A 22282-nucleotide genomic window follows, 5' to 3' on the forward strand; every position below is an offset into this window, starting at 1 on the left:
CTAATTCTAACCTTAACCCTAAACCACATAGAAATAGCATTTGACCTTGTGGAGACTAACAACATGTCCCAAGTTTTTGTTTGTTTACTATTCTTGTGGGGACTTCTGGTCCCCACAAGTATAGTTAAACAGTCCACACACACACACACACACACACACACACACACACACACACACACACACACACACACTCCTAGACCCACAAGAAGAAGCAAATAGAACCACACGCAGATGGAGCTATAGCTGTATCTCATTCATTTAAAAGTAGAAAGAAATGTATGTACCAATCACAGACTGCAGCTTTAGGAGTCTCATTGGAGTTGACTAAAAAAATCTAACTGAGGGAACAACATTGTGAAAGCTTAGTCAAACGTCCCATATTCAGAGGATAGGTTTAAAACCATCATTGATACGTTGGTATTGTATTGCAATCACACCAGCTGAAGTAGATTAGCACATCTCTTAGAGTTATAAAGTTAGGATGTTACAACTGTAAAACTCTATGTCTTGGCTGGGTTTTTGGCTTAGTGCGTTAGCCTAGAACGTGCTACAATATTATATCTGCAGTCATTGTTTTGTTGAAGATGGATAGAGAAAAAAAGAACTATGGTCACTTTCTGTTTGCTCCCTCCCTCCACTTTTCCCTTCACCCTTCACACCCACCAGCCATAACCTCCTCTCTAACCCCCTCTCCAATCTCTCCAGAAAGTAATATTCTTGGGATAATAAAGATTACCTGACTTGACCACAGTTTCTCCCCTCAATAACCTCCATGCCCTAACCCCCTCTACCCTCTCGCCTCTCCCCAGATAAAGACTAGCCTCTCTGGGTTAATCATTAGAGGGTACCTGGGGTAGTGCACCCTAATCATCAAGACCATCACCCTGGTCCTGGCTGTGTCCTCGGGGACTCTCTCTCACCCTCTTTCTAAAATGTACACGATATATACAAAAGTATGTGGACACCCCTTCAAATTAGTAGATTCGGCTATTTCAGCCACACCCGTTGCTGACAGATGTATAAAATCAAGCACACAGCCATGCAATCTCCATAGACAAACATTAGCTGTAGAATGACCTTACTAAAGAGCTCTGTGACTTTCAACGTGGCACCGTCATAGAATGCCACCTTTCTAACAAGTCAGTTCATCAAATTTCTGCCCTGCTAGAGCTGCCCCGGTCAACTGTGCTGTTATTGTGAAGTGGAAACATCTAGGAGCAACAACTGCTCAGCCGCGAAGTGGTAGGCCATACAAGCTCACAGAACGGGACCGGCGAGTACTCTGTTGAAACACTCACTACCGAGTTCCAAACTGCCTCTGGAAGCAACGTCAGCACAATAACTCTTCGTCAGGAGCTTCATGAAATGGCCGCACAGAAGCCTAAGATCACTATGTGCAATGCCAAGCGTCGGCTGGAGTGATGTAAAGCTCGCCGCCATTATACTTTGGAGCAGTGGAAACGAGTTCTCTGGAGTGATGAATCACGCTTCACCAACTGTCAGTCCGACGGACTAATCTGGGTTTGTCGGGTGCCAGAAGAACACTACCTGCCCGAATGCATAGTGCAAGCTGTAAAGTTTGGTGAAGGAGGAATAATGGTCTGGTGCTGTTTTTCATGGTTCGGTTAGGCCCCTTGGTTCCAGTGAAGGGAAACCTTAACGCTACAGCATACAATGAAATTCTAGACGATTCTGTGCTTCCAACTTTGTGGCAACAGTTTGGGGAAGGTCCTTTCCTGTTTCAGCATGACAATGCCCCTGTAAACAGAGCGTGGTCCATACAGAAATGGTTTGTTGAGATCGGTGTGGAAGAACTTGACTGGCCTGCACAGAGCCCTGTCCTCAACCCCATCGAACACCTTTGGGATTAATTGGAAAGCCGACTGCGAGCCAGGCCTAATCACCCAACATCAGTGCCCAACCACACTAATGCACTTGTGGCTCAATGGAAGCAAGTCACTGCGGCAATGTTCCAACATCTAGTGGAAAAACTTCCCAGAAGAGTGGAGGCTGTTATAGCAGCAAAGTGGGGACCAACTCCATATTAATGCCCATGATTTTGGAATGAAATGTTCGACGAACAGGTGACCACGTACTTTTGGTCATGTACAGTGGGGGAAAAAAGTATTTAGTCAGCCACCAATTGTGCAAGTTCTCCCACTTAAAAAGATGAGAGAGGCCTGTAATTTTCATCATAGGTACACGTCAATTATGACAGACAAATTGAGAAAAAAAAATCCAGAAAATCCCATTGTAGGATTTTTAATGAATTTATTTGCAAATTATGGTGGAAAATAAGTATTTGGTCACCTACAAACAAGCAAGACTTCTGGCTCTCACAGACCTGTAACTTCTTCTTTAAGAGGCTCCTCTGTCCTCCACTCGTTACCTGTATTAATGGCACCTGTTTGAACTTGTTATCAGTATAAAAGACACCTGTCCAAAACCTCAAACAGTCACACTCCAAACTCCACAATGGCCAAGACCAAAGAGCTGTCAAAGGACACCAGAAACAAAATTGTAGACTTGCACCAGGCTGGGAAGACTGAATCTGCAATAGGTAAGCAGCTTGGTTTGAAGAAATCAACTGTGGGAGCAATTATTAGGAAATGGAAGACATACAAGACCACTGATAATCTCCCTCAATCTGGGGCTCCACGCAAGATCTCACCCCGTGGGGTCAAAATGATCACAAGAACGGTGAGCAAAAATCCTAGAACCACACGGGGGGACCTAGTGAATGACCTGCAGAGAGCTGGGACCAAAGTAACAAAGCCTACCATCAGTAACACACTACGCCGCCAGGGACTCAAATCCTGCAGTGCGAGACGTGTCCCCCTGCTTAAGCCAGTACATGTCCAGGCCCGTCTGAAGTGCATTTGGATGATCCAGAAGAGGATTGGGAGAATGTCATATGGTCAGATGAAACCAAAATATAACTTTTTGGTAAAAACTCAACTCGTCATGTTTGGAGGACAAAGAATGCTGAGTTGCATCCAAAGAACACCATACCTACTGTGAAGCATGGGGGTGGAAACATCATGCTTTTGGGCTGTTTTTCTGCAAAGGGACCAGGACGACTGATCCGTGTAAAGGAAAGAATGAATGGGGCCATGTATCGTGAGATTTTGAGTGAAAACCTCCTTCCATCAGCAAGGGCATTGAAGATGAAACGTGGCTGGGTCTTTCAGCATGACAATGATCCCAAACACACCGCCCGGGCAACGAAGGAGTGGCTTCGTAAGAAGCATTTCAAGGTCCTGGAGTGGCCTAGCCAGTCTCCAGATCTCAACCCCATAGAAAAATCTTTGGAGGGAGTTGAAAGTCTGTGTTGCCCAGCGACAGCCCCAAAACATCACTGCTCTAGAGGAGATCTGCATGGAGGAATGGGCCAAAATACAAGCAACAGTGTGTGAAAACCTTGTGAAGACTTACAGAAAACGTTTGACCTGTGTCATTGCCAACAAAGGGTATATAACAAAGTATTGAGAAACTTTTGTTATTGACCAAATACTTATTTTCCACCATCATTTGCCAATAAATTCATTAAAAATCCTACAATGTGATTTTCTGGATTTTTTTTTCTCATTTTGTCTGTCATAGTTGACGTGTACCTATGATGAAAATTACAGGCCTCTCTCATCTTTTTAAGTGGGAGAACTTGCACAATTGGTGGCTGACTAAATACTTTTTTCCCCACTGTAATGTCCTTTAGATAAATCTGACTTGAATTACTCTGTCTTTTCAGGGCTGAGTCTGGGCAAGGAAGGCCCCCTGGTCCATGTGGCATGCTGTTGTGCTAATATCCTCTGTCACTTGTTCACCAAGTACAGACAGAACAAAGCTAAACGACGAGAGGGGAGGGAGGAAAAGGTAAAGGAAGAGAGGAGGGGGGATGTTGGGGAGGAGGAGAGGAGAGATGGAACTTTATGTGCATCTCAACAGCAATGATCTCCTGTGATTTTTGCATATCCTTCATGAACACTGTCATTTGGTGTCATATGTACTGATAATACTCCTGCTCTATGTGTTTGTGTAATGAACTGCTATGTCTCTTGCTGTAGGTGTTGTCTGCTGCTGCAGCAGTGGGTGTGTCTGTAGCCTTTGGAGCGCTCATTGGAGGCGTTCTCTTCAGTCTGGAGGAGGTACGTGATATGGGACTATTTAGCGAGACCAGTAAGAATAATAATATAATATGCCATTTAGCAGACGCTTTTATCCAAAGCGACTTACAGTCATGCGCGCATACATTTTTTTTTTTTTTTGTGTATGGGTGGTCCCGGGGATCGAACCCACTACCTTGGCGTTACAAGCGCCGTGCTCTACCAGCTGAGCTACAGAGGACCACCAGAAACAGACCAAATACTTTAAGTGTTTGCTTTAGCCTGCCTGAAGTGCCAGATAGGTGGGATTTGCAGTTTTGCAACTATTCCACTGGTTCCATTTCGCCGGGCAAACTCAACCAAACCCAGATAAAGTATTTGAAATGAAATAGTATTTGAACCCAGGTCTGGTAAGGAAGTCAACAATTAAAGGAATATTTTGACATTTTGGCAATTAAGACCATTTTTCTACTTACCCAGAGTCAGATTTCTCTGCGTGCACTTTGAAGGAAGTTTGAAGGTAGTTTCTGGAGTCATTGCTAACTAGCGTTAGCGCAATGTCTGGAAGTCTACAGAAGCAGCTAGCATGCTTTACTGATCTCTCTTTCTCCCCTCCCCCAGGTGAGCTACTATTTCCCTCTGAAGACCCTGTGGAGGTTGTTCTTCGGCTGAGTTGGTGGCAGCCTTCACACTCCGCTCCATCAACCCTTTCGGGAACAGCCTAATTATTATTTTGTTTTAACGGTAACAGTCATTTGGTGTTATTCTATGTAGAGTTCCATAATCCCTGGCACATGGTGGAACTAGTACTAGTCCCCTAGTATAATTGTAAAGTGGTTATCCCACTGGCTATAGGGTGAATGCACCAATTTGTAGTCGCTCTGGATAAGAGCGTCTGCTAAATGACGTAAATGTGCCCTTGAGCAAGGCACTTAACCCTAATTGCTCCTGTAAGTCGCTCTGGATAAGAGCGTCTGCTAAATGACTTAAATGTAAAAGTCCTGCTTTATGTTTGGTGGCCTCTGGGGGGCACCCTTCATCAGAGAGAGAGAGAGAGAGAGAGAGAGAGAGAGAGAGAGAGAGAGAGAGAGAGAGAGAGAGAGAGAGAGAGAGAGAGAGAGAGAGAGAGAGAGAGAGAGAGAGAGAGAGAGAGAGAGAGAGAGAGAGAGAGAGAGAGAGAGAGAGAGAGAGAGAGAGAGAGAGAGAGAGAGAGAGAGAGAGAGAGAGAGAGAGAGAGAGAGAGAGAGAGAGAGAGAGAGAGAGAGAGAGAGAGAGAGAGAGAGAGAGAGAGAGAGAGAGAGAGAGAGAATACTTATTTTACTGGTAATGAATGACCCTCTCTGTTTCTCTCCTGTTCCAGTTTTGATTGTCTAACTAACTGATTGATTAACACAATTATTAAGTAATTAACTCTACTGACTGATTGACTTCCTCCAATCCCCCCTCCTCTTCCCAGGAAAGAACACTCGTTTCGGCCACTACCCGGTGCTAGAGGTCCTGGTTGTAACTGGAGCTACAGCCCCACTCTCCTTCCCTAACATGTAGTTATAATGTGTGCTGGTATAACATGTACTAATGCACTAACAGTGTGTAATAGCACACACATACTGTATACACATTACAAACAATTTGCTGACGTTGGGTTACCAGGTAGCTTTTATGAATGAATAAAACTAAAAACAAACTTCTTCCCTAACAGTTACACCCGTAGTTCATACATGCATAATCTATGAGCAGAATTACTCTCTTACCTCAATTATCCACAAAATCCCTAGTTTGAAAGCAACTGTTTTCTGGAAGCTATGCTATGCTATTATCCCTAGCAATTTGAGTTTCAGCCAATGAGCTTCAACCCCCTCGCTATTTGAGTGACAGTTAGCAAGATGCACACACAGCAAAGTGAGAGCAATGACGTGGTGCACATATCTGCACGTGTGACGTAAGCAATTTTCGGGGACCACTTTTGGCTCGTGAGCGCTACTTTCAGAACTACTGGCTAAAAAGTATATAAAAGTACCAGACAATCTCTTTAACATGGGTCCAGGAAACTGTCCCCTAAAGTTGCCCCAACTGAGTGTACAACAATGTTTTATATACAAATCTGTATTTTTATAAAACATATTTTAGATCAATCTATCATTGGTGATTGATTTATATGCATTTATTTTTTAGTGAAACATTTTCTATAGGACAGCAATACTCAGTCGATATTCACGTAATAATAAGGAATTCCCCTCGACCACACCCACAAATTGGGGAAACAAACATTCTTTCCCATTGTCCCCCAGTGTAAAAGAGCCAACTTCGTCATCGATTTTTTTGTTATACAGAAATAACAAAACATGCAGAAAAGCTGCTGTGTTGTTCAATGTACATGTAACCAGGTTATGAATCCCGACCTACGGTTCGCAATGGTCCCACATAGGGAAATAGACCCTGCGAGAAGAGCACTGTGACTTCAGGCTATTCAGCGTGGGAGAGTATTTAGTCAGCCACCAATTGTGCAAGTTCTCCCACTTAAAAAGATGAGAGAGGCCTGTAATTTTCATCATAGGTACACGTCAACTATGACAGACAAAATGAGAATTTTTTTTCAGAAAATCACATTGTAGGATTTTTTATGAATTTATTTGCAAATTATGGTGGAAGATAAGTATTTGGTCAATAACAAAAGTTTCTCAATACTTTGTTATACAGTGGGGAAAAAAAGTATTTAGTCAGCCACCAATTGTGCAAGTTCTCCCACTTAAAAAGATGAGAGAGGCCTGTAATTTTCATCATAGGTACACGTCAACTATGACAGACAAAATGAGAAAAAAAATTCAGAAAATCACATTATAGGATTTTTTATGAATTTATTTGCAAATTATGGTGGAAGATAAGTATTTGGTCAATAACAAAAGTTTCTCAATACTTTGTTATACAGTGGGGAAAAAAGGTATTTAGTCAGCCACCAATTGTGCAAGTTCTCCCACTTAAAAAGATGAGAGAGGCCTGTCATTTTCATCATAGGTACACGTCAACTATGACAGACAAATTGAGAATTTTTATTCCAGAAAATCACATTGTAGGATTTTTAATGAATTTATTTGCAAATTATGGTGGAAAATAAGTATTTGGTCACCTACAAACAAGCAAGATTTCTGTCTCTCACAGACCTGTAACTTCTTCTTTAAGAGGCTCCTCTGTCCTCCACTCGTTACCTGTATTAATGGCACCTGTTTGAACTTGTTATCAGTATAAAAGACACCTGTCCACAACCTCAAACAATCACACTCCAAACTCCACTATGGCCAAGACCAAAGAGCTGTCAAAGGACACCAGAAACAAAATTGTAGACCTGCACCAGGCTGGGAAGACTGAATCTGCAATAGGTAAGCAGCTTGGTTTGAAGAAATCAACTGTGGGAGCAATTATTAGGAAATGGAAGACATACAAGACCTTGTGTGAAAACCTTGTGAAGACTTACAGAAAACGTTTGACCTGTGTCATTGCCAACAAAGGGTATATAACAAAGTATTGAGAAACTTTTATTATTGACTAAATACTTATTTTCCACCATAATTTGCAAATAAATTCATTAAAAATCCTACAATGTGATTTTCTGGATTTTTTTTCCTCATTTTGTCTGTCATAGTTGACGTGTACCTATGATGTAAATTACAGGCCTCTCTCATCTTTTTAAGTGGGAGAACTTGCACAATTGGTGACTGACTAAATACTTTTTTTCCCCACTGTATACCCTTTGTTGGCAATGACACAGGTCAAACGTTTTCTGTAAGTCTTCACAAGGTTTTCACACACTGTTGCTGGTATTTTGGCCCATTCCTCCATGCAGATCTCCTCTAGAGCAGTGATGGTTTGGGGCTGTCGCTGGGCAACACGGACTTTCAACTCCCTCCAAAGATTTTCAATGGGGTTGAGATCTGGAGACTGGCTAGGCCACTCCAGGAACTTGAAATGCTTCTTACGAAGCCACTCCTTCGTTGCCCGGGCGGTGTGTTTGGGATCATTGTCATGCTGAAAGACCCAGCCACATTTCATCTTCAATGCCCTTGCTGATGGAAGGAGGTTTTCACTCAAAATTTTACGATACATGGCCCCATTCATTCTTTCCTTTACACGGATCAGTCGTCCTGGTCCCTTTGCAGAAAAACAGCCCCAAAGCATGATGTTTCCACCCCCATGCTTCACAGTAGGTATGGTGTTCTTTGGATGCAACTCAGCATTATTTGTCCTCCAAACACGACGAGTTGAGTTTTTACCAAAAAGTTATATTTTGGTTTCATCTGACCATATGACATCCTCCCAATCCTCTTCTGGATCATCCAAATGCACTCTAGCAAACTTCAGACAGGCCTGGACATGTACTGGCTTAAGCAGGGGGACACCTCTGGCACTGCAGGATTTGAGTCCCTGGCGGCGTAGTGTGTTACTGATGGTAGGCTTTGTTACTTTGGTCCCAGCTCTCTGCAGGTCATTCACTAGGTCCCCCCGTGTGGTTCTGGGATTTTTACTCACCGTTCTTGTGATCATTTTGACCCCACGGGGTGAGATCTTGCATGGAGCCCCAGATCGAGGGAGATTATCAGTGGTCTTGTATGTCTTCCATTTCCTAATAATTGCTCCCACAGTTGATTTCTTCAAACCAAGCTGCTTACCTATTGCAGATTCAGTCTTCCCAGCCTGGTGCAGGTCTACAATTTAGTTTCTGGTGTCCTTTGACAGCTCTTTGGTCTTGGCCATAGTGGAGTTTGGAGTGTGACTGTTTGAGGTTGTGGACAGGTGTCTTTTAAACTGATAACAAGTTCAAACAGGTGCCATTAATACAGGTAACGAGTGGGGGACAGAGGAGCCTCTTAAAGAAGAAGTTACAGGTCTGTGAGAGCCAGAAATCTTGCTTGTTTGTAGGTGACCAAATACTTATTTTCCACCATAATTTGCAAATAAATTCATTAGAAATGTGATTTTCTTGATTTTTTTTTCTCATTTTGTCTGTCATCGTTGACGTGTAACTATGATGAAAATTACAGGCCTCTCTCATCTTTTTAAGTGGGAGAACTTGCACAATTGGTGGCTGACTAAATACTTTTTCCCCACTGTACCAAACTCAAAACAGACAGAGTAAACACTTCGTCACCAGTGGACGGGCCTCCAATCTTGGTCTTTGGGAGATCAATCCATGTTGAAATCATAAGTTCCTTTCTTCCGTTTATCCTCCTTCTCCACTGTACGTTCTGTCTCCCCAAAAACCTCCTACTCCTTCACCTACCAGGGTCAAAGAAAAGACAAAGAAAGAAAACCCAGGGCGCGGTTAAGTAGAGGCTCTGATTGGTTTCACCTGTCTGCAGTTTGGCTCTAACAACTGTAGATAGGTGTGGCTGTTCTGCTGCAGTCTAGAAGTGTTGAGCTGTCCATGGTCCTGCCTCTTGGGAATACTTCACATTGCTGTCCGTGGTCCTGGCAGCCAGAAAACAAAGAAACCTTGTAGGGACATACCGTCCCTCCACCACACAACCCCTGAAACAGCTACATACCTTCCCACTCAGCGTTGACCCTGTGGTCAGAGCAGTCAACGAAAACATGGCATGCATACGGGACATGGCATCAGCATTAGCATGTTTAGAACCCGAACGGTGGACGATCCGATAGTGGAAAGACTGAAGGCTGAGGAACCACCAGGTGTTCCGGGCGTTATTGTCCTTATTCTGCTTCATCCAGGTAAGGGGAGCGTGATCTGTCATCAACACAAATCTGCAGCCTAGAACATAATATTTCAAGGACTCCAGAGCCCATTTGATTGCCAAACACTTCTTTTCCACTGTTGCATATTTGGTTTCACAGGGAATTAACTTACAGCTAATGTTCAGCACCGGATGTTCCTGCGAGAGTACAGCTCCAATTCCAGTGTCCGATGCATCTGTCTGTACAATGAGGTTTAGAGAAATCCGGCGAATACAACACGGGGCAGTGCATAAGGCCGTTTTCAGTTTCTGAAATGCCTCTTCGGCCACAGGGTTCCACTGTACCATGGCAGGTTTTGTCTTCCGGGTCAGGTCACACAGGGGACCAGAAATGAAACAGGAGACCAGAAATAATCATGGATGAAACGTCTGTACTAACAGGTTATTCCCAGGAAAGCCCGTACCTGTTTCTTATTCACAGGTCGAGGCCAATTCTGGATTGCAGCGACCTTCTTCTCTTGTGGTTTGATCAACACTCACCCTATGGAATAGCCCAGATACTTTTCTTCACTTACCCCCAGCGTGCATTTCTTTGGGTTGGCCGTGAGTCCTGCTTGCCGAAGGGCATAGAGGACTGCTGTTAATTGGATTAGGTGCTCCTCCCACGTGTGGCTGTGGATTATCACATTGTCCAGGTAGGCTGCAGCATAGGATTGATGTGGGCGCCGAATGCGGTCTATCAGCCTTTGAAACGTGGCGGGGCTCCATGAAGTCCAAAGGGCAGTCACACATATTGGAACAGACCGTCTGGAGTGGAGAATGACGTCTTCTCACGAGCTGCAGGGGTCAGAGGAACCTGCCAATATCCCTTGGTTAGGTCAAGTGTACTGATGAACCGGGCATTTCCCAGTCTTTCTATCATCTCATCTATTCTCTGCATGGGATAAGCATCAAATTCCGAAATGGAATTCAACTTACTGAAGTCATTACAGAATCGTCCTGTACCATCTGGTTTCGACACCAGGACTATCGGGCTGGACCACGCACTGTGTGACTCTTCAATGACATCCAGCTCCAACATCTTCCCCACTTCTTGTTTTATTGCCGCTCACTTCGCCTCTGGCGCCCGGTAAGGTTTTTGATGGACCCTTATCCCCGGAGGCTTGATGATGTCATGCTGGATGTGATAGGTGTGTCCTGGTAAGGAAGAAAACACATCTTTATTTTCCATAACCAACTCACGTAACTCTTGGGTCTGGGACGGCGATACATCTCCAAGGGTAATCTCTTCCAGCAGGTTCTCGGAAGAAGAGGAAGTGGCCGAAAGTACTGAAGTCTGTATCTTTGTCCACCCCCCCCCCCCAGCCCCTCCCCACCCCACACCCCACAGTGCTTCTTGACTTACTCACTTTTTTAACAGGTTAATATGATACACCTGTTCTGGCTTACTTCTCCCTGGCAGATGGATGAGGTAGTTCACATGCCCCAATTTCTGCAGCACCATGTAGAGACCCCGCCATGTGGCCAGGTATTTACATTCCGTTGTGGGTACTAACACAATAACCCGATCCCCTGGGCCAAACTCTCGGTGTTGAGCGGGACGGTTATACACTCGACTCTGGGCTTCTTGGGCCTGCTGTAAATGTTCCTTCACAATGGACATTACATCTAACAATCCCCTGGGCCTGTGGGACAACAATAGCTCAAATGGGGAAAAACCAGTAGGATACCAGGGGTACCTCTCTTATAGCAAACATCAAAAACGGCAGCAGCTGGTCCCAGTTTCGCCCATGCCGCTTCATGGTCCGTCTAAGCATGGATTTCAGGGTTCTTTTGAATCTCTCGACTAGGCCGTCTGTCTGGGGGTGATATACAGACGTGCGCAGTTGTTTGATTTTAAGCAATTTACATAAATCTTTCATCACCTTGGACATGAACACTGTACCTTGGTCCGTCAGTATATCTCGGGGTAAACCTACCCTGGAATACATCTGTAGCAGCTCTCTGGCGATTCTCTTGGTGTTGGCACTACGCAGGGGAATAGCCTCGAGATACCTGGTGGCATAATCCACTACGACCAGTATACGTTGAAAACCTTTTTCCGACTTTGGTAAGGGTCCAATTAAATCCATAGCAATTCTATCGAATGGAGTGTCTATCACTGGCAACAGGATTAAGGGATTTCGTAAATCAGGGGAGGGGTGAGGTTCTCTGACTGTCAGGACACCCCTGACAATACCTTACCACATCTGTATATACCCCTGGCCAGAAGAAGCGTTTTAACACCCGTTCTTGTCTTTTTTCTCTCCGTAAATGTTCTCCCAACAAGTGGCTATAGGCCAGGTTCAGCACTGTCCGCCGAAACAGGGTTGGAGCCAACAGCTGCTCCACTGTGACATCATTGGACTTCGTGACCTGGTATAAGAGATTGTTTCTCATGGAAAAATGGGGAAAGGTGAGTACATGAGCAGGAGTTACAGGTTCACCATCTACAGTGAGGGAAAAAAGTATTTGATCCCCTGCTGATTTTGTAAGTTTGCCCACTGACAAAGAAATTATCAGTCTATAATTTTAATGGTAGGTTTATTTGAACAGTGAGAGACAGAATAACAACAAAAAAATCCAGAAAAACGCATGTCAAAAATGTTATAAATTGATTGGCATTTGAATGAGGGAAATAAGTATTTGACCCCCTCTCAATCAGAAAGATTTCTGGCTCCCAGGTGTCTTTCATACAGGTAACGAGCTGAGATTAGGAGCACACTCTTAAAGGGAGTGCTCCTAATCTCAGTTTGTTACCTATATAAAAGACACCTGTCCACAGAAGCAATCAATCAATCAGTTTCCAAACTCTCCACCATGGCCAAGACCAAAGAGCTCTCCAAGAATGTCAGGGACAAGATTGTAGACCTACACAAGGCTGGAATGGGCTACAAGACCATCGCCAAGCAGCTTGGTGAGAAGGTGACAACAGTTGGTGCGATTATTCGCAAATGGAAGAAACACAAAAGATCTGTCAATCTCCCTCGGCCTGGGGCTCCATGCAAGATCTCACCTCATGGAGTTGCAATGATCATGAGAACGTTGAGGAATCAGCCCAGAACTACACGGGAGGATCTTGTCAATGATCTCAAGGCATCTGTGACCATAGTCACCAAGAAAACAATTGGTAACACACTACGCCGTGAAGGACTGAAATCCTGCAGCGTCCGCAAGGTCCCCCTGCTCAAGAAAGCACATATACAGGGCTGTCTGAAGTTTGCCAATGAACATCTGAATGATTCAGAGGAGAACTGGGTGAAAGTGTTGTGGTCAGATGAGACCAAAATGGAGCTCTTTGGCATCAACTCAACTCGCCGTGTTTGGAGGAGGAGGAATGCTGCATATGACCCCAAGAACACCATCCCCACCGTCAAACATGGAGGTGGAAACATTATGCTTTGGGGGTGTTTTTCTGCTAAGGGGACAGGACAACTTCACCGCATCAAAGGGACTATGGACGGGGCCATGTACCGTCAAATCTTGGGTGAGAACCTCCTTCCCTCAGCCAGGGCATTGAAAATGGGTCGTGGATGGGTATTCCAGCATGACAATGACTCAAAACACACGGCCAAGGCAACAAAGGAGTGGCTCAAGAAGAAGCACATCAAGGTCCTGGAGTGGCCTAGCCAGTCTCCAGACCTTAATCCCATAGAACATCTGTGGAGGGAGCTAAAGGTTTGAGTTGCCAAACGTCAGCCTCGAAACCTTAATGACTTGGAGAAGATCTGCAAAGAGGAGTGGAACAAAATCCCTCCTGAGATGTGTACAAACCTGGTGGCCAACTACAAGAAACGTCTGACCTCTGTGATTGCCAACAAGGGTTTTGCCACCAAGTACTAAGTCATGTTTTGCAGAGGGGTCAAATACTTATTTCCCTCATTAAAATGCAAATCAATTTATAACATGCGTTTTTCTGGATTTTTTTGTTGTTATTCTGTCTCTCACTGTTCAAATAAACCTACCATTAAAATTATAGACTGATCATGTCTTTGTCAGTGGGCAAATGTACAAAATCAGCAGGGGATCAAATACCTTTTTCCCTCACTATATGACCTTGACATTCTGTCTGGCGTTCTGTAGTGTGGAGTCTTCCAGCTGAGCCGTACCAAACCTTCCCCTATACTGTGTTAACTCAGGAGGAAAGATCTCATTGGCATAAGAATTTCCAGGCCCCTCGCCTCATGTTCCTCCTCTTCCACCATTTCTGGCCCGTTTATCCCCACTGGGTTTCCTGCCTCTTCGTTGTTTCCTTCCCCTTCTTCTCCCAGGAGAACTCGAGTGTCAGCTGCGGGAGTTGGGCAGGTTAAGTACCAACTTGTTAATTTTCCTTTCATAGGTATGGGAGTTATTTGGTAGCGGTTTCATTTTATTTTCACTGGAAAATGTAAAATGTAAATGCTACCTGGCATGCCCTATTACTGGCACCGCCAACTCCTTTGTCCTGTAGTCCTTTCCACAATTCTTTAACATATGGACAGTCGCGACCCAGTAGCACGGGATATGGTTCTCAATCAACCCTAGGTTACCTCTGAACCGCCCTCTGGTGGTGTTAATCTCTACATCTGCGGTTGGGTAAGTTTTGGTGTCCCCGTGTACACAGGTGATGTCCAAGGTTGGAGCGGTAGTCCTCTGTTGCTGGGTTAATAGTGAAGGCATGATGAGGGAGACCATGTTCCCGGAGTCTAGAAGAGCATCAACTTCTTTCCCTTGGACCTGTACCCGACTGAGGTGCGGTGGGTGGTGGTGGGCTTGGATATGGGCAGAAATGACATGGCAGTGGTGTTTATTGGAAATGTCAACCTGCATGGGTTCCTCCTTCTTAGGACAGTTCCATGCGATGTGTCCTATTTCGCCACACTGGTAGCACTCCTGGATGTCGGTATCCACCCCTCTATTCCAGGCTGACAACCTTCTTTAACTCGTTAGGTAAGGCCCAGATGTAGTGGTCAATCACTATTCTTTCCACGATGTCCCCAGTACTGAGGGTTACGTGCTCTAGCCATACCTTTGCTAGGTGGTCCAGGTCAAACATGACCTGGGTGCCTTCTCGGGTTGATATGTCCAAGTGTGGAACCGCTGTGCCCTCAAAGAGACAGTGACTCCCAACCGTGCTAATATTTCCTTCTTCAGTGTGTCATAGTCATTGGCTTCCTTTGCTTCCAGTTCAGACCACGCCTGTCTTGCATCCCCACAAAGAAACCAGTATTCCTGCCCATTTTATCTGTGGCCATGCCTCTCATTCTGCCGTTCGCTCAAATGTCTTGAGAAAAGCCTCAACGTCATCATCCTGCATCATTTTCTGCAGATACCGAGTGGCCATGAAGGGTAGACCAGCGGTCTGTTGAGCCATTTTCACCGCAGTGATTTCAACAGTTAACTTTTGCATGTCCATATTTGTCTGCAGTTGACCCTTCCTTTGTTCCTCCAATATCAAGTGATAGGTTTCCGTTTGCTACCGAGTGGCTTCTTGTTGCAGGTTATTGGAAGTGACTAAATACTTCAACAGATCTTCCATGGTTGTCTGTCCTTAAACAACCCCCCAAAGAATTGGTGTGGCTGTATGTGTATCCTCACTGCCTTGCCCGCATTCTCCACAAATGTGGCAGTTTCGGCGCCAAGAGCTTTGTAAGGCAGGGTTTACACATACAAACACACACCACCAGTCCAAGTGAAGGGTTCAACCGGTCTATTACTATCAGGTTTCGGCAGCGTTCCTGATATACCAAACTCAAAACAGACAGAGTAAACACTTTGTCACCAGTGGACGGTCCTCCAATCTTGGTCTTTGGGGGTTCAATCCGTGTTGAAATCATAAGTTTCTTTCTTCCGTTAATCCTCCTTCTCCACCGTACGTTCTGTCTCCCCAATAACCTTCTACTCCTTCACCTACTGGGGTCAAAAAAAAGACAAAGAAAGAAAACCCAGGGCGTGGTTAAGTAGAGGCCCTGATTGGTTTCACCTGTCTGCAGTTTGGCTCTGATTACAACTGGAGAGGTGTGGCTGTTCTGCTGCAGTCTAGAAGTGTTCCCCTGAGCTGTCAATGGTCCTGCCTCTGGGGAATACTTCACATTGCTGTCCGTGGACCTAGCAGCCAGAAAACAAAGAAACCTCGCAGGCACATACCGTCCCTCCACCACAACAACCCCTGAAACTGCTACAGTAACTACAGGTTGTTTTCCCCACAGGCGGGCGGAGCCGCAACATTCTATCTAATACCGACTGGGACTATATTGATTTGACTGGTTGTATGCTTATACACATAATTGTTTTAATGAGTAAGCAAATAAAGTCCCTCTCTCCAGGTCCCCTCCGTTTTTTTCATCCCCAGTATGGCTGTGGGACCAATAGCAGGCAGACTACTGGGCATTGCCATGGAACAGATTACGTTAAACCACCATGATTGGGTCATCTTCAAGGGCTGTTGCTCTCCAGGGGAGGACTCTATCACCCCAGGGTTGTATGCCATGGTGGTGGCTGCTGCATGTTTGGGTAAGGAGATCACTAGATGGCCAAGCTGGGAGGGACAACAGTGTTGAGGTTAGGGATAGGTGCAGGGACGGCCTGTTCAATAGGGCGATATGGGCGACGCACTGCCAAACGGGAAAAGGAAGGGATTTTTTTTCTAATCAATTATATCACGGCAACAGTAGTTATCAGTGTTCACGTCTGATCTGCCAGCCACTAAATGTCAAATCAGGCTAAAGTCGTGCTTCAAATGGCCACGCCCGTTTTTGGGGCGATTTCAGTCAAGTTGAAAATCGCCCAGAAGTCTCTCATAGCCTGTCATGTAAAATCTATTTTTTTCACATTTCAAAGCTTTCAATACATTCTCTATGGGTGTCTGTGGGCATGCACTTACGCGCTTTCGTCATACGTGACGTAACGTTGAACGTAACTAAGACAATGGCGGATAGCAGCGTCTCTGTTGTGACCTGCAGTGTGGCGTTATTTTATGTTTTTAATTTGTAGACTTAGTTTACAAACATTCTGCCAACCATGGATTTCCAGTGGTTGGTTTTGGACTGATCTTGTTGATCGTGTACATACCCGCTACGAACGGACTAAATAATGAAAACGCTGCTGGCAGCTGAATCCCAATACAGCTGGGAGACTTGGCTGGATGACAGAGTCCCGGACAGAGAAGTGGAGCCGGCCACCTTCACCCTGGTCAGAGCGGACCGCGATCCTGGTAAGAGAGCGACTCTGTACCCCGACATTGAACTGCTTTCTGTGTCATTGCGACCTTACTATCAATTCAATTCAATTTAAGGGCTTTATTGGCATGGGAAACGTGTGTTAACATTGCCAAAGCAAGGGAAGTAGATAGTAAACAAAAGTGAAATAAACAATAAATATTAACAGTAAACATTACACTCAGAAGTTTCAAAAGAATAAAGACTTTTCAAATGTCATATTATGTATATATACAGTGTTGTTACAATGTGCAAATAGTTAAAGTACAAATGGGAAAATAAATAAACATAAATATGGGTTGTATTTACAATGGTGTTTGTTCTTCACTGGTTGCCCTTTTCTTGTGGCAACAGGTCACAAATCTTGCAGCTGTGATGGCACACTGTGGTTTTTCACCCAGTAGATAAGGGAGTTTATCAAAATTGGGTTTGTTTTCGAATTCTTTGTGGATCGCTGTAATCTGAGGGAAATATGTGTCTCTAATATGGTCATACATTTGGCAGGAGGTTAGGAAGTGCAGCTCAGTTTCCACCTCATTTTGTGGGCAGTGTGCACATAGCCTGTCTTCTCTTGAGAGCCAGGTCTGCCTACGGCGGCCTTTCTCAATAGCAAGGCTATGGTCACTGAGTCTGTACATAGTCAAAGCTTTCCTTAAGTTTGGGTCAGTCACAGTGGTCAGGTATTCTGCCACTGTGTACTCTCTGTTTAGGGCCAAATAGCATTCTAGTTTGCTCTGTTTTTTTGTTTGTTCTTTCCAATGTGTCAAGTAATTCTCTTTTTGTTTTCTCATGATTTGGTTGGGTCTAATTGTGTTGTTGTTGTTGTTGTTGTTGTTGTTGTCCTGGGGCTGTGTGGGGTCTGTTTGTGTTTGTGAACAGAGGCCCAGGACAAGCTTACTTAGGGGACTCTTCTCCAAGTTCATCTCTCTGTAGGTGATGGCTTTGTTATGGAAGGTTTGGGAATCGCTTCCTTTTAAGTGGTTACTATCTGCCCCGTGAGTTCCCCCAATTGTTTGTTACCGTTGTGTACTGTTGATAATCACAAGTTTACTGGAGAACTGAGACCAAGTAGAGACTTTGGACAGGGTGGATATGGTATAATAAAGGCAGTTTATTCAGAGGTAAAGATATCTGGAATCGCGTGCACGGACTCGTTCGTGCACGCGAGTAAAGTAAAAGTGTCCTGTCTTAGGTCAGCTAGGATCACCACTCCTTGGCCACCTGCTGACAAGGCTGACAAGATAGGACTCTTTTGTCCATTGTTATAGGATAGGAACAGCATTGATTGAAAACAAACGCCCAACACAAAATGGGTCATGCACAAGATTTTAGTCAGACCAAGCTATAACATTATATATTTACTACGACAGTACATTCAACCAAAAGCTAATATAACAAAGGCATCAGAGATTATTTATAATCTGTCACAGAAACTGGAATCCATCTCCCCAGATCAGTCAATAAATGCTTCTGGTATTGACTTATATGCTGCCCCTGTCTTCATGTTGTTGCTGGACATATCTTTTTTAAAATGTGTGTAGGTCACCTAAATCATCAGAAAAATTGCCCCTCCTGAGAATTTTTTCAGGAGCCGCCACTGGATAGGTGTATGGTTGGGGTTAGTAGGGATGTGCATCATTCCCTTTCAAGACGATTCAATATTTATCTAGATACATGGACTCCGAAACAATACAGGAAGTATAAGTTTTAGTTTGAAACGATTCGGGTCGATTCGGTTTGATTAGAGGAACGAATGGATGTGATTCAGTTCAATGCAATGCGATTCAATGCACTAACATTTGTTGATGCACTAACACATGATGCACCCTAGGCGGTCGGACCCTCCCTTGGTAGTGCTCAGCAGGGTATGAGTGTAAGGAAGGTGGAGGGGATGGTAGCAGACACAGGGTTCCTTGTGGTGGTCTCACAGGAATCTCAGAGACTAGTAGGCTTTGTGCTGAGGAGGGTCCTTGTTGTATCTCTAGGTGATGGTGGTGGAGGGGGGGGATGTGTGAGATGCAGAAACAACTATCTCATTATTTTTCTTTCTCACAGTAACCATTCTCTCTGCTACTCACCCGTTGTCTGTCTGCCTGTCTCTCTCTGTCTGTCTCTCTCTCCATCTCTCTCCTCCTTCTCTCTCTGTGTCTATGTTTGCTTTGTGTGTTTGCCAATCAGTTCCACATGTGATGTGTGTGTTTGCCAATGGACAGGTTTGACAATGAGGTGTGTGGCAATGTTGTGAGCAATGTTGGACTGTGTGGCTGATCTGTATTTGCTAACGTGTGTCTGTTAATGTGTAATCTTCAGATATGTGTGTCCGTGAGGCCCATTACAAATTACAAATCAGTATGTGTTTGCATATCGCTGTGTGTAGATACTTTAGTTTTATGCATCTATGACGAAATCCTCCCCACTTTCTCTACATCCGTCTTCCCCGCGTTCCCCCCTCAGTCCCCCCTCCCTCTCCTTCCCCTTTTAGACAACGCTCGTAAGCGACAGGAGGGGGTGGTCAGTGCCTCATTTAGTGTTCTTCACAGAACACGTGCCCCCCTCCACCCCAGGCTCCCTGATGTCAAACTGAGGGGTAAGGTCCCACACACACAAACACACAGAGAATATGTTATATAATGTTATGTTTATATTATACTATGTTATATTTGTATATGTATAGGCATCCTGGACCTTAGTCCCTTCACTGTGACAGGCCATAGCCCCATGGAGATACAGTGGCTTGCGAAAGTATTCACCCTTCTTGGCATTTTTCCTATTTTGTTGCCTTACAACCTGGAATTAAAATATATTTTTTGGGGGGGGTTGTATCATTTGATTTACACGACATGCCTACCACTTTGAAGATGCAAAATCTTTTTATTGTGAAACAAACAAGAAATAAGACAAAAAAACCTTTTGCAACAATTACAGCGGCAAGTCTCTTGGGGTATGTCTCTACAAGCTTGGCACATCTAGCCACTGGGATTTTTTCAAGGTAAAACTGCTCCAGCTCCTTCAAGTTGGATGGGTTCCGCTGGTGTACAGCAATCTTTAAGTCATACCACAGATTCTCAATTGGATTGAGGTCTGTGCTTTGACTAAGCCATTCCAAGACATTTAAATGTTTCCCCTTAAACCACTCAAGTGTTGCTTTAGCAGTATGCTTAGGGTCATTGTCCTGCTGGAAGGTGAACCTCCGTCCCAATCTCAAATCTCTGGAAGACTGAAACAGGTTTACCTTAAGAATTTCCCTGTTTGGAGAGGTCCTTGGTCTTCATGGTGCCGCTGGAAGGTGAACCTCCATCCCAATCTCAAATCTCTGGAAGACTGAAACAGGTTTACCTTAAGAATTTCCCTGTTTGGAGAGGTCCTTGGTCTTCATGGTGCCGCTTGCTTGGTGGTGCCCCTTGCTTAGTGGTGTTGCAGACTCTGGGGCCTTTCAGAACAAGGTGTATATATACTGAGATCACGTGACAGATCATGTGACACTTAGATTGCACACAGGTGGAATTTATTTAACTACTTATGTGACTTCTGAAGGTAATTGGTTGCACCAGATCTTATATAGGGGCTTCATAGCAAAGGGGGTGAATACATATGCACGCACCACTTTTACGTTATTTATTTTATAGAATTATTTGAAACAAGTGATTTTTTTCATTTCACCTCACCAATTTGGACTATTTTGTGTATGTCCACAAAATGAAATGAAATTCAAATAAAAATCAATTTAAATTACAGGTTGTAGTGCAACAAAATAGGGATAAATACTTTTGCAAGACACTGTAGCTGTGGATCTTCAGGAAGCTGGGACTCAGGCAGTTTCTGGTCACATATAACGGGTGAGTAGGGGAGAGGGTGTGTGTGTTTGTCAGGGTCAGGGTTGGGGTCAAACCCATTTAAATTAACTCAATTCAGGAAGTAAGCGGAAAGTCTAATGTACATTTTTCTCAATGCTTCTCTATGAGTAAAAGTGTGCATTTGAACTTTAGTTTGGACTGAACTGAGATGGATTGACCCCAACACTGGTGTGTTTTCTGTAGCAAGTTTGGTTTGAAAGAGGCTAAAGGGGAGAGAGCAAAATGGAGTACAGCTTGAGGGCAAGGAGTGTTGTTTCTCAGAACCTCAGATAACTGAGTAGAATGATGTTCTGTAATCACCAAAACATTATATTCTATTGTCTTTACAACAATGAAGATTCCAGGAAAGATTCCTTGTGTAAATACACTGAGTACACAGAAACATCTGAGTGTGACAGAGCACAGAATAACTGATGAATTTACGAACGCTCAACACCCGTTGAATATAAGGAAAATGCTACCGAAGTTCTATCAACACATTCCCTGTAGTCCTCGCGCAGCAAAAACGCACAACCATTGTTACTCCCCCTTCCGGGATGGCTACAAGGCCCTCCATCACCCTTCATTTGGCAAATCAGATCACAACTCCATTTTACTCCTCCCTTCCTATAAGCAGAAACTCAAACAGGAATTACCCATGCTAAGGTATTTTCAGTGCTGGTTTGACCAATCGGAATCCATGCTTCAAGATAGTTTTGATCACGCGGACTGGGATATGTTCCGGGTAGCCTCTGAGAATAACATTGACGTATACACAGACACGGTGACTGAGTTCATCAGGAAGTGCATAGGGGATGTTGTTCCCACTGTGACTATTAAAACCTACCCAAATCAAAAACTGTGGATAGATGGCAGCATTCGCGCAAAACTGAAAGTGCGAACCACCACATTTAACCACGGCAAGGTGACTGGGATTATGGTAGAATACAAACAGTGTAGTTATTCCCTCTGTAAGTCAAACAAACAGGCAAAACGTCCGTACAGAGACAAAGTGGAGTTGCAATTCAACAGCTCAGACACGAGACATATGTGGCAGGGCCTACAAACAATCACAGATTACAAAGGGAAAACCAGCCACTTCGCGGACACTGACGTCTTGCTCCTAGACAAGCTAAACACCTTCTTCGCCCGCTTTGAGGATAACACAGTGCCACCGATGCGGCCTGCTCCCAAGGACTGTGGGCTCTTGTTCGCCGTGGCCAACGTGAGTAAGACATTTAAGCGTGTTAACCCTCGCAAGGCTGCCGGCTCAGACAGCATCCCTAGCTGCGTCCTCAGAGCATGCGCAGACCAGCTGGCTGGAGTGTTTACGGACATATTCAATCTCTCCCTATCCCTGTCTGCTGTCCCCACTTGCTTCAATATGTCCACCATTGTTCCTGTACCCAAGAAAGCAAAGGTAACTG

General features: G+C 44.5%; 1 pseudogene across 1 annotated transcript in view; it reads left to right on the forward strand.

The window, feature by feature from the left end:
• LOC311132526 (H(+)/Cl(-) exchange transporter 5-like) overlaps positions 1-22282 on the forward strand; it is a 37404-nt pseudogene that overhangs the window by 11629 nt on the left and 3493 nt on the right. The window contains exons 6-15 of the transcript in view: positions 810-957; positions 3749-3858; positions 4065-4145; positions 4725-4822; positions 5560-5606; positions 16132-16337; positions 18877-19007; positions 19505-19586; positions 19697-19764; positions 20806-20858. The product of the transcript in view is annotated as a H(+)/Cl(-) exchange transporter 5-like (transcript). The remainder of the gene's footprint in view (positions 1-809; positions 958-3748; positions 3859-4064; positions 4146-4724; positions 4823-5559; positions 5607-16131; positions 16338-18876; positions 19008-19504; positions 19587-19696; positions 19765-20805; positions 20859-22282) is intronic.

The sequence above is a fragment of the Coregonus lavaretus genome, assembly GCF_964263955.1.
Source record: "Coregonus lavaretus genome assembly, chromosome: 7".
NCBI classification, from domain to species: domain Eukaryota; kingdom Metazoa; phylum Chordata; class Actinopteri; order Salmoniformes; family Salmonidae; genus Coregonus; species Coregonus lavaretus.